This window comes from Sus scrofa, chromosome 8, assembly GCF_054392235.1.
Source record: "Sus scrofa isolate SSC_HxYL_T2T_F1_AM1 chromosome 8, Sscrofa_HxYL_maternal_Yorkshire_Landrace_v2.0, whole genome shotgun sequence".
Taxonomy (NCBI): domain Eukaryota; kingdom Metazoa; phylum Chordata; class Mammalia; order Artiodactyla; family Suidae; genus Sus; species Sus scrofa.
The window spans coordinates 57,488,721-57,500,000 of record NC_139390.1 but is presented as its reverse complement, the minus strand read 5'-3'; positions in this window follow the sequence as shown (position 1 = coordinate 57,500,000).

The following is an 11,280-nucleotide window of genomic DNA, read 5'->3' as shown; positions in this document are numbered from 1 at the left end:
GACGCCGGTCCGGGGGTCGGCAGATGGGGACCAGACAGACGGGAGGTCAGACAGACGAGCGGGAGCGAGGAGGGCGAACGTGGGAGCGGCCGGCATCGAGAGAGATGCCACAAAGGGACGGTGGCGGAGGGGGCGGCCGCAGGCCTCCAACGAGGTGGGGGGGGCACGGGGACCATCCCCAAAAACCGGATGCGAGTCGGCTGCCAGGGCACCACACGGGGTCTCACCGCCAGAGGCCTCCAGCACAACGGCGGTCCCGCCGCAACACCCAGGACGCCGACTGGCCTCCCCCTCAGCCCCTGGGGGGCCCCCCCTCGCGGGGGCCCCACGACCGCCACCGACGACACCGATGAGCCACAGCCGGCCCCGTGGAAACAAGTCTCCCAAGGCACCTACCGACGACCACCCCCCACACCCCACACGCACCCGCCGTGCCCAACCCTCTTCCCCCACCCCCCCGCGCACAGGGGGACACCCGAGAAGCACATCACCCAGGGACACCCGCCCGGCCACGGCGGCCAGGGGGTGACACCCACACGAGGTGAGGCCATTTCAGGTCCCCGGTTGACGCGGGGGCGGGAGGGAGAGAGACATGGCACAGGCAAGGCAGGGCGGTCACCTGTTCGGGGCAGGGGGAGGGCCGGCAGCACCGGGGAAGGGCGGCAATGCACACGGGGCAAGGGCTGTGGGGCAGGGACGCGGGTGCCTGCCCAGGGAGAGGAGAAAGGACCCAGGCACGCCAGGCAAACCAGCACGGGGTCACACCACCACACACACGAGGGCAGTCCCATGACACCTGGGACACCAGGCGGCCTCAGTCGCCCCAGAGCACTCCACGACCCGGCCCCACCAACCAGGGCCCCATGTGCAAAGGCTTCCCCCCCCCTGCCACGTGGGGGGGGTTCGTCCGCCTCATCTCACCCATCCGTCCATCTTTCCACCCTCATCTCATCCGTCCTTCACCTAGTCCACCCTCCAGGGCCTGACGCCTGGGGGAAACGCTCCTGAGCGAGGCGGCCCGAACCATGCTCGCTCACCACCTCCACACCACCAGCTGCGACCCCAGGCGAGTGCGGGAAGAACCGACGGGCGGCTCGCAGCGGGGGAGGCAGGGGCAGAGGCCGCCGGGGGACGGGGCGCATCCCCCTCCTCCACTTCCCCTTCCAAGGGGAGGGGCACCACGCGCCCACGCAGCACACAGCCCGGCGCTGGACGCCAAAACCCGGCCCGGCCCGGCGTGACCCTCCCCCAACTCGGAGGGGGGAGGCACAGGCCGCATTAGGCAAAAGAGCAGCGCTTGGCCCCCACCGCGGGGGCCAGCGCACCCCTCGCGCGAGGGCGGCTCTTGCCCACACGCTGTGGCAAGTAGCGCCGGCAGCTACTGCCCTGCAGACTTCAGGAGGGGCGGCGGCTGGGGGGTCCAGGTACCCCAAGGCCCCCCTCTCAGATCGCTAGAGAAGGCTTTCTCACCGAGGGCGCGTCGTGCCCCACACACCATCGCTCGCCCCTTCGGGGACCCACGGGAGTGGGAACACTCCCAAAAAGTGGGAAGTCAGAAGGGGGGGGGGTCTGCGGTATGGGTAAAGCACACAGCCCATGTGAGCGTCCACGGTCAGAGCCGGGAGGGCAAGAGTCTGTGCTGCCACCAGGCTTGCCTTTCAGACTTTTCCACGTGGGTGGAGGGATGCCACGTCCGGAAAGCCAGACGGGGACCCCCCCTTCACATCTCCCGGCCCACCGCGGTCGCTCTCACGACCACATGCAGCCTTCCCGGTCAAGGGAGAAGCATGGGGCGTGCCACTCAAGGGCCAAGGGCTGCCCTCACTGGCACACAGTGAGGGAGACCCATGACAAGGGGTCCACCTGAGCCCCTCCCGGGGAGGGGACACAAGCTTCCCCTGCCTTACCGTCTCGACCCCCTCCCCTGAGCTTTAGGAAGCTGCTCGTGGGGCACGCCACCACCACAGTGGGGACCCGAGGGGACTCACCGCTGGGAGAGGAAAACGACACCACCGCTCGGCCTCGGGCATCTGACAGGCAACCCGGAGTACTCCAGGGGCACCACAGAGGACCAGGGGAGGCACGCTCACGCACCCGCAGGGATGCGAAGCATGGCAGCGAGGGAGGCCTCCCCCCACTTTGGGGAGGGACCGCTCGCAAGGCACACGCCAAGGAGGCAAAGCGAGAATGCCTGCTGCGTCCCAAAGGACCCAGGCCCCCCCCCCCGACTGACACCCGAAGGCAGCAGGGCGGGAGACCAGAGGTCAGGCTGGAGGCCGCACCCCTGCCTTCCCCCACACCACCCGCAGGTGGGGGAGGAGCAGCGAGGGGCCCGCGACAGAATGAGAGGCGCGGCCCAACTCACCATGAGCGGCCGTCCCTCACCTGGCGCGGCTTAAGCCCAAGCCCAGGAGAGCGCCACATCACCACATCGATCAGTCCTGGCAGAGCCAGGGAAGAGCCCAGAAGAGGGGAGGGAGGGAGGGAGGGAGGGAGGGCCAGCAAAGACAATCACCACGGGGGCCTGCTTCAGCTTCACCGGCCCCCCCTCCTCCTCCTCCTCCTCCTCCTCCCCTTCCTCTCTCAGGGGAGAGACAGCGGCTGACAACCCCGGGAGGGAGAATGCCTGACACGTGGCACGGAGCCAACAGGGTGGGGTTGTTCCAGCCGAGCCGCCGGGTGCCCGCAGCAGGGAGGCACACAGGGTAGAAGACCCCACAGGGCCACGCGCCCTGCCGCCCTCGGGTCAGCCAAAGACCGGAGGGGACACCGCAGCATGGGCCAGCTGGATGCACAAGCGAGAGCCGGCGCACAGGCCCAGGCGAGCGGCCCCCACGCGGGGTGCAAAGGGCAGGGTCAGGCCTTGGACAGCAGCCGAAAGCCCAAAGCCCCCCACGTGCATCCAGAGGCCCAAGGTCTCCAGCGACAGGCGCTGAAGAGGATCGTGTCAGCATCTACCTGGTGACAGAAAAGGCCTATTTCGGCCGCGAAAAATGTCCATGCCCAGCAGCGGGGCCCACCCACAGGACGTGGGGGTATCCCCGGAACCCCCATCCGGACACTTGTCCCCCAGCCCTGCCCTAGAGTCGCCAGACCCAGCGCTCTCAGGGCCATCTGGTCGACCCGGGGAGCGTGACCGCAAGGAAGGGACAGGGACAGGAAGGAGGTGGAGCCGGCCGGCCAGCCGGGGAAGCCCTTCCCGGCTTGCCCACGCGGGCAGGTATCGGTCTGTCCGGAGCTCCAGACGGGGACTTGGCTCCCCCAAAATCCAGGACACACCATCCAGCTCAGGCCGGTCCCCACCTCCCGACAGATCGACCGACCGACAGGGAAACACTCCGAGGGCGGGGGGGCGGGGGGGGGGGGAATGAGAGCGTGGGAAACGAAGTCTTGTCCAACGACCGGGACCCTACATGGGCACGCCTCAGGCCCAGGTGCACCCTTCCCGGCCACACCCGGGAGCAGGGGGCCGGCGGGGTACCATCCACCATCTCCGGATCCATCAGGACTTGGAAAAAAAATGTTTCCACGGAGGCGCCTCCGACGAACGGACCCCGCGAAGGAAGGCGCCGGGGCCCGAGCCACCCTTTCCGCTCCACCCCTCACGGCTTGTGCCGGTCTAGACCTCGTCAGTACGACTCCGCACGGGCCGGCGGTAGCCATCAGTCGGGGGGCAGGGGGGGAGGGACCCATGCCGGCATGACGACCGGGAAACAAGCGTGCCGGCCACCGAGCCTGTCGCGCCCTCCAACGCCCTCACAGCGCACAGCCCGGGCCGCTCCTCACTTCGGGGATGAGAGGCTGGAGGGACGGCGGGCGGGAGTCATTCACGCTCCAAAGGGCGACCCGGGACAAGGCCAGGCCACCCGAGCACAGGCAGTCCCGGGCGCCGCACACCCTCTCCCCTCGCTAGGGAGGCGGCCCGGCCCAGGCCTGGTCGGTCCCCGGGGCCGGAGCGGCAAGAGCGGATGCTGGTCGACCCGGCCAGGCGGCCCCAGAACCTGCCTGGGGAGCGCGGTGACAGTCACTCCCTCACAGGCCTGCACGCCCAATCTCCGGTGAGAGAGGGACACTCCCAGGCCTCTGAGCCACCGGAGCTGTCGCCGCCAGTGTCGCCAGCCTCCCGGAACTCTGACTCAGGCCGGATGGCTGAGTCACATCCCTCGCGAAGGTCCCCAAAGCTGCAGAGGGAAGGGACGATATAAAAGCGGACACTAGATGGCACGCGACAACCGCCACCAACGTCACCAGGACAGATCCGGAAGGCCGGCCGGCCGGCGGCGACACAACGACACAGCGCCGGCCACCCAAATGCCCGAGCTCTTCCCGGGGCCGAGGCGCCAGGCGTCCTGCACGACCGCGAGGCTTCCACTACGGAGCTGCCTCCTGGCAAGGCACTGCGTGGCGTGATGGCAGCAGATGGAAAGAGGGGGGCGGCGGCGGCGGCGGCGGCGGCGGCGGGGAAGGAGCTGGGAAGAGGTTCTCGCTGTTGCCTAGAAGGAGCCGCGCTCGCTCCCCCAAGCATGTCCCTTCCTGGGCTTGGGAATTCCAGAGAGAAGCCGGCGCGGTGAGGGTGGCACTAGCGAGAGAGATCTCAGGTTCCCCTCCACCTTCTCTTCTCTCCCCCACCCCCACCCCACCTCCCTGCACGGAGCTGGAGGAGGGAGGGAGAGAGGGAGGGCGGGAGGGTAGGCGGGGACTGGCAAAAACGAAACCCGGCAAGCTCTCGGAGAACGACAACGCAGGAGTCGGTATACCTGCCACCCTTACCGACGGAGACGGTCTGTCAAAAGCAGACAAGCAAAGCCCAGAAGCTTAGGAAGGGAGAGAAGGATACAGTCGATCCTAGGAAAGTGGAAATGAAAATCTCTCTCTGCATAGACTGAGACAAAGTCCAAAGAGAACAAATGGCTGCCTGGGGCAAATGCTCTGGTGGTCAGGTCATAGAAACATGGATTTCAGCATGACTGACCAACCACAACGGAGGGAAAGTACAACGCAACACTATGAGTGTGTGTGTATGTGTGGGGGGGTGAACTGAAATCTCATCCAAAACAAAACAAAACAAAACAAAAAAAGGAAAACAACCCCCCCCCCAAAAAAAACCCAAAAAACAACAACAGATGAAGAAGAAGAAGGAAGCCCACGACCAACAGGGTCAAGGCTCCTGCTTTCTCACCGCGGTGGCTCTGGTTGCCCCTGTGTGGTGCAGGTTCCATCTCTGGCTCAGGAAAAACTTCCACTTGCTGCCCGTGTGTGTGGCCAAAAAGTAAAACATAAAGCTGAAACAGGAGGGAGAGGGGGTGGAGAAAACCCGAAACAAACAATAAACTTTGCAAGTCTCAGGATTGCCATCCTGGGGTAGTGGAAACAAATCCGACCAGGAACCATGAGGTTGCAGGTTTGATCCCTGGCTCACTTGTTGGGTTAAGGATCTGGCATTGCCGTGAGCTGTGGTGTCTGTCACAGACGCGGCTCGGATCCCGCGTGGCTGTGCCTGTGGTGTAGGCCGGCAGGTAAGGCTCCGAACTGACCCCTAGCCTGGGAACCTCCATGTGCTGCGGGTGTGGCTCCCCCCCAAAAAAAAACCAGAAAGAGAGAGAGAGAGAGAGAGAGAGAGAAGGAAAGAAAGAAAGAAAGAAAGAAAAGAGAAAGAAAGAGAGAGAGAGAGAGAGAGAGAGAGAAAGAAAGAGAAAGAAAGAAAGGAAGGAAAGAGAAAGATAGAGAGAGAGAGAGAGAGAGAGAAAGAAAGAAAGAAAGAAAGAAAGAAAGAAAGAAAGAAAGAAAGAAAGAAAGAAAAAGAAAGGAGAAAGAAAGGAAGGAAAGAGAAAGAAAGAAAGAAAAGAAAAAGAAAGAGAGAGAGAGAAAAGAAAGAAAGGAAGAAAGGAAGGAAGGAAAGAAAAAGAAGGAAAAAGAAATCCATCTCGGAGTTCCCGCTGTGCCTAGGTCACAGCTGAGCCTCAAGTTCGATCCCTGGCACAGGAAAGGCAGTGCAGCAGGAAAAAAAAAAAAAAAAAAAGAACAACTCCATCTTGCTGGTTGGGCAGGGGAGATGCAATTGCCGGATGACATTCCACAACTCTGCCAAACTGGCAAAACCACGACGCACTTAGTACAGGAGTCATTGAAGACATGGATGTGAAAGCATCTTCTTGCTATCGATTCATTTCCCACAATCCCAGGAAGAGCCATTGGAACAGGGCTCCCATTCTTGGCACGATATCTTTTCTATGTGTGGGTGGACGCATCTTTTCTCATGGTTGTTTTCCTTTTGACCAAATTTAACTTCAGCCTCCACCATGTCATCTTTTGGGCTCTCAAGCCTGCCATGAGAATATGGTCACCAAAGTCCTCGCCCAGAGGCACCTTTGCCCACCACCAGTGCCGCCGTCTCCCCCCACCTCCTCCTCCTCCTCCTCCTCCTCCTCCTCCTCCTCCTCCTCCTCCTCCTCCTCCTCCTCCTCCTCCTCCTCCTCCTCCAACCCCCGCCAAGCACCCCCCCCCCCCACCCCGCTTTGTATTGTTCAGCTGTCTTGCACTGGTCTCTCACACGGTGGCGGTGTGGTCCTATGCATGATTCCCAACCACATTCAAGTGGACTTCCGGGATCATCATTTTCTGTTTCCTAACTGCACTTTCGTCGTTCTTAGGAGGTTTGCTTCCCTTCCCCCCCCACCCCCCCCCCACCCCGCGCGCGCGCACGCTTGGTGTTGAATCGGAGCTGCATCTGCTAGCCTGAGCCACAGCCACAGCAACGGCGGGATCCGAGCCACATCTGAGACCTTATGCCACAGCTCGCGGAAAAATGCCAGATCCTTAAACCCCTGAGCGAGGTCAGGGATCAAACCTGCCACCTCGTGATTCCTAGTCCGATTCGTTTCCGCCGCGCCATGACAGGAATTCCTTCCTGTGTTCTTTTGGGTCATGGTTGTTTCCAGCTCCACAGAATTCCTCCCCGTGCTCATGTGACATCTGGGATGTGGCGGGTTGGGGGGGGGGGGGCAAGGTTTCGTTCCCCTACAGTCATGCCTTGAAAAAAGTCGTGTACAACGTTTCACATTCCAGATCCAGAAGCTGAATCCGCAGCCGGTTCCATCTCATGAAACCGATCTCCCAGCCCAGGAAAACCAAAGGTCGTGGTTGGAGCCCGTGATAAACCCCAGGTCTGAGTCCCGAGCACTGCTGCTCAGGGAAGATTTCGAGGTGTCAGGGTCCAAGGATCCTCCTGGGCACTTGGAAATGTCTCCGATGTGTGCAGGCAGGCATGAGGATGAGAAGGGGCTAAAGAGGGGCAGAGGGTGGTGATCTCTTGTCGGTGGATGTCAAGGGTTGGCGCTTCCTTTTGTGGATCTCCCGGAAAAGTCAAATGTGGGAGAAAAACTGGACCCGTGAGTTCGAGGAGAGGGATGGCCAGAGAAAACCAGAAGAATTCCATCTGCCGACCATTGGGTAGGTAGGAGGGCAAAAACCGAAACCTCGAGCATGACATGAACAGAACCACATGCTTCTAGCCACCCATAAACCCCGTAAGATAAGATCGTTTCTGCTGAGATACCCTCTCCCTCCCCCCACCCACCCAGGGCGAAGGATCCCTGGGTGGTGGCAGAGGGGCGGCAGCAGTCAGTGGCAGTGGCGGCGGGCATGGAACTTCCACAGGCCCTGGGGACACACCCCCCGCCCCCAGAAACCCCTAGAAGCTTGGAATTCTGATGTCTGTGGTGTGATGACCATAAACACTGGCTTTTGTGCCATGTCTGCTAGAAGATATGGTTTCCATGACAAATAAAGTGATTTTTAGCAAGTTTTTCTCCACTTGAGATGTATTGAAAATACGTCTTCATTCAGGGGGAGGTAGGTGTAGGTGACAGACGTGGCCGCTCAGCTCAGATCGGGTGATCTGGCAGGGCATAGCTCTGGCTGAGGTGCAGGCCAGCAGCTACAGCTCCGATTCTTCGACCCCTAGCCCAGGGAACTTCCATATCCCAAGGGTGCACTCCTAAAAAACAAAAAACAAAATGAACAACACACAAAGAGGGAGCATCTCATCGATGGCAGACCAAATTCCAATGTATATGTATACGTGTACATAGGTATGTACGTATGGATGTGTGTGTGTATGTGTATATTATCGAGAGAGAGAGAGAGAGAGAGAGAGAGAGAGAGAGAGAGAGAGAGGATTTTTTAGAGCCATAACTGTGGCATACGGAAGTTCCCAAACCAGGGTTCGAACCGGCATACATGGATACTAGTCGGGTTTGTTACCACTGAGCCACAACAGGAACTCCCCACATTCCAATATTTAATGAGAAAATACATTTTTGATGCTTTAGGCAACCCTGCAAACACCCTTATTTAAGTGACTGGACTTAACAAAAAGGAATCCCTAGCACCTAGTAACAGAACAAAGATAAAGAAACACAAGGCAGGAATTCCCGTTGTGGCTCGGTGGAAACGAACCCGACTAGCATTGACCCCTAACCTGGGAACCTACAAAATGGCACATGTGAAGCCCTAAAAGAAGACTACACACACACACACACACACACACACACACACACACACGGCACAGACAGATGCGAAAGGAAAAGAAAAGGAAGGAAAAAAGAAAAGGGAAGAAAGAGAGAAATGAACAGGCAGAGCAAGCCATTGTGAATGATCTCTAGGGACAGATATTTTTCTCCAAGCATAATTTTATTTTTCCCCAAGTGATACCAGACCTTCTCTCTCTCTCTCTCTCTCTCTCTCTCTCTCTCTCTCACACACACACACACACACACACTCTCCCTCCCTCTCTCTCTCTCTTTGAAAAAATTTATGTATTTAGTGGAGTTCCCATTGTGACTCAGCAGGTAGGAATCTGACTAGCATCCATGAGAGTGCTGGTTTGATCCCTGGCCTCGCTCAGTGGGTGAAAGATCTGGCATTGCCCTGAACTGTGGTGTAGGTTGCAGACACAGATCGGACCTGGTGTTGCTGTGTCTGTGGTGTAGGCCAGTGGCTCAAGCTCTGATTCCCTAGCCTGGGAACCTCCGTGTGCCGTGAGTGCCACCCGAAGAAAGCAAGGGTAAAAAAAAAAAAAAAAAAAGAAACATAAAAACCTGGATTGGGGAGATCCCATTGTGGCTCATTGGTAACAAAGCTGAGGAGCACCCACGAGGATGCAGATTCGATCCTGGGGTGGGGGGGTGGGGTGCTGGTGCTGGTGGTGCTGAGGTGTGTGCGTGTGGGGTGATAAATAGGTTACCTCTGGCTTCTGGGGGGTGAGAGTCAGCATGGTTTTCCTGCACCTGCTGCTCCTGGGCAATTATTTAGTTTTGGTTTCTTGTTCCTTTGTTTTTGTGGTCCTGCATTGTGGTGAGTACTGGTGTAAGTGGCAGGTTCCTATTTGATCCGACATTTCTTTGGCTCTGGTGTCGGTTGACAGCCATGGTCATGACTGGTGGTGGCTGTTAAGTCTCCAGGAGTTCCACGCAACATTCTGATTGTCTTTCTTCCTTGGGCTTTGGCTGCAGCCTCCCCCTACCCCCTACCCCCCCCCCCCCCCCGCATCATATGGAGGTTCCCGGGCTAGGGGCCGAATCAGACCTACAACTGCTGGGGCGTATGCCACAGTCACAAGCACCATCATATCCAAGCTGCGTCTGCAACCTACACCGCAGCGCAAGGTGATGCCACCAGATCCTAAACCCACTGTGGAAGGCCTGGGATCGAACCTGCAACCTCATGGTTCCTGGTTGGATTCCTTTCCACTATTCCACGACGGGAACTCCTGGGCTTTGGCTTTTGACAGGTGGAGGGACACAGCTTTCTGAAACGGTGGGGCCAGGGCAAGGCATAGAAACATAAGATGGATGTGAGCCTGCGCCTATTCTTTTCTCGTGTGCTGGGAAGATAAGGTGGCTCTTGCCAGCTGGGATTTCATTTCCCCACAAACGATCAGGCTCTTAAGGTATCAGGCAGGGAAGAGGGAGAGTCAGAGTTCCCATTGTGGCTCAGTGGTTAATGAATCTGACTAGGAACCATGAGGTTGCAGGTTCCATCCCTGGCCTTGCTCAGTGGGTTAAGGATCCAGCATTGCCGTGAGCTGTGGTGCAGGTTGCAGATGTGGCTCAGATCCCGCGTTGCTGTGGCTCTGGTGTAGGCCAGCGGCTACAGCTCCGATTGGACCCCTGGCAGGGGAACTTCCATATGCCGCAGGAGCGGCCCTAGAAAAGGCAAAAAGCCGAAGGTGGGGGGGGGGGGGGGACAGAAGAAGAGTGAGAATCACGGTCGGAAGAACATGGGGAAATCGGTGCTAGGTGCCTGGGTGTGTGAGTTCACACGGAATGCTAACCCAGACCCCTGGCCAGCCACATTTGGGGTATCTATCAACTTGACTCTCCACTCTCCAGCTCACCTGGGTGGTGCTGCCCTGCCCTGCCCTGCTCATGTAAGACCTGGCTCCTCCAGGGATGGCTTTGCACCAGAGGGAGACGGGGCAAAGTCACTGAGCTTAAGGTAATTTCTCCAAGAGAGACTCTGGGAGAAGGAGACCAGCTGGGTTTCTGTGTGTTCATTTTTCTTCCTGTCTGCTTGTTTGGTGCAGGCCAGTCCATGTGCCGAGACATTCAGAAACTCTGTACTAGCTGAGACTCAGACCTTGTTCCGAAATAAGCAAAGGGACTTTGAGCTGGGATCACTCCCTGACAAGTAGCTAGCAAAGAAGTTTCCCGTAGCTCTCAGGCCCCATCCCCGCCCTCAGGCGGGTGGGCGTGGGGAGGGGGTGGGGGGGGAGGGGAGGGGCTCGTTCAGGCAGGCAGGCAGGCAGGCAGGCAGGCAGGCAGGCAGGCGCTGGTTCATTAGTCCCGCACCCCCCCACTCCCGGCCCCAGCTGCCCGCCCCACCCCCCACCCCCGGCCGCCATCCCTGCTGCGCCGCCTCTCGCTTCCCAAATCGCCTGGACTCACGCCCGGGAAGGGGGGGAGGGGAGATCAGGAAGATCCAGGCCTCAGGGCCTGGGTTCAATCACTTCATTCAAATGCAGAAACTCTCCAGTCAAGTCAGAGGTGGTGACTTTTCCTGGAGCTTCTCTTTAGGGAAAGTGTTTTTTTTCCCCTCTTTCCCCAATTTCCCTACCCTCAGGCTGCCCCTCGCAGACTGCATGGAGGGGGGTGGGGGAGGATGTGTGCACGAAACTCGCCTCGTGTCAGGCCAAAGGAGCCCCCGCCATTTCCCAACCCGGGAAACCCCGCAAAACTTCTGGAGCATGTTGGCCTTGGTGTGGGAATGGACATCTTCACT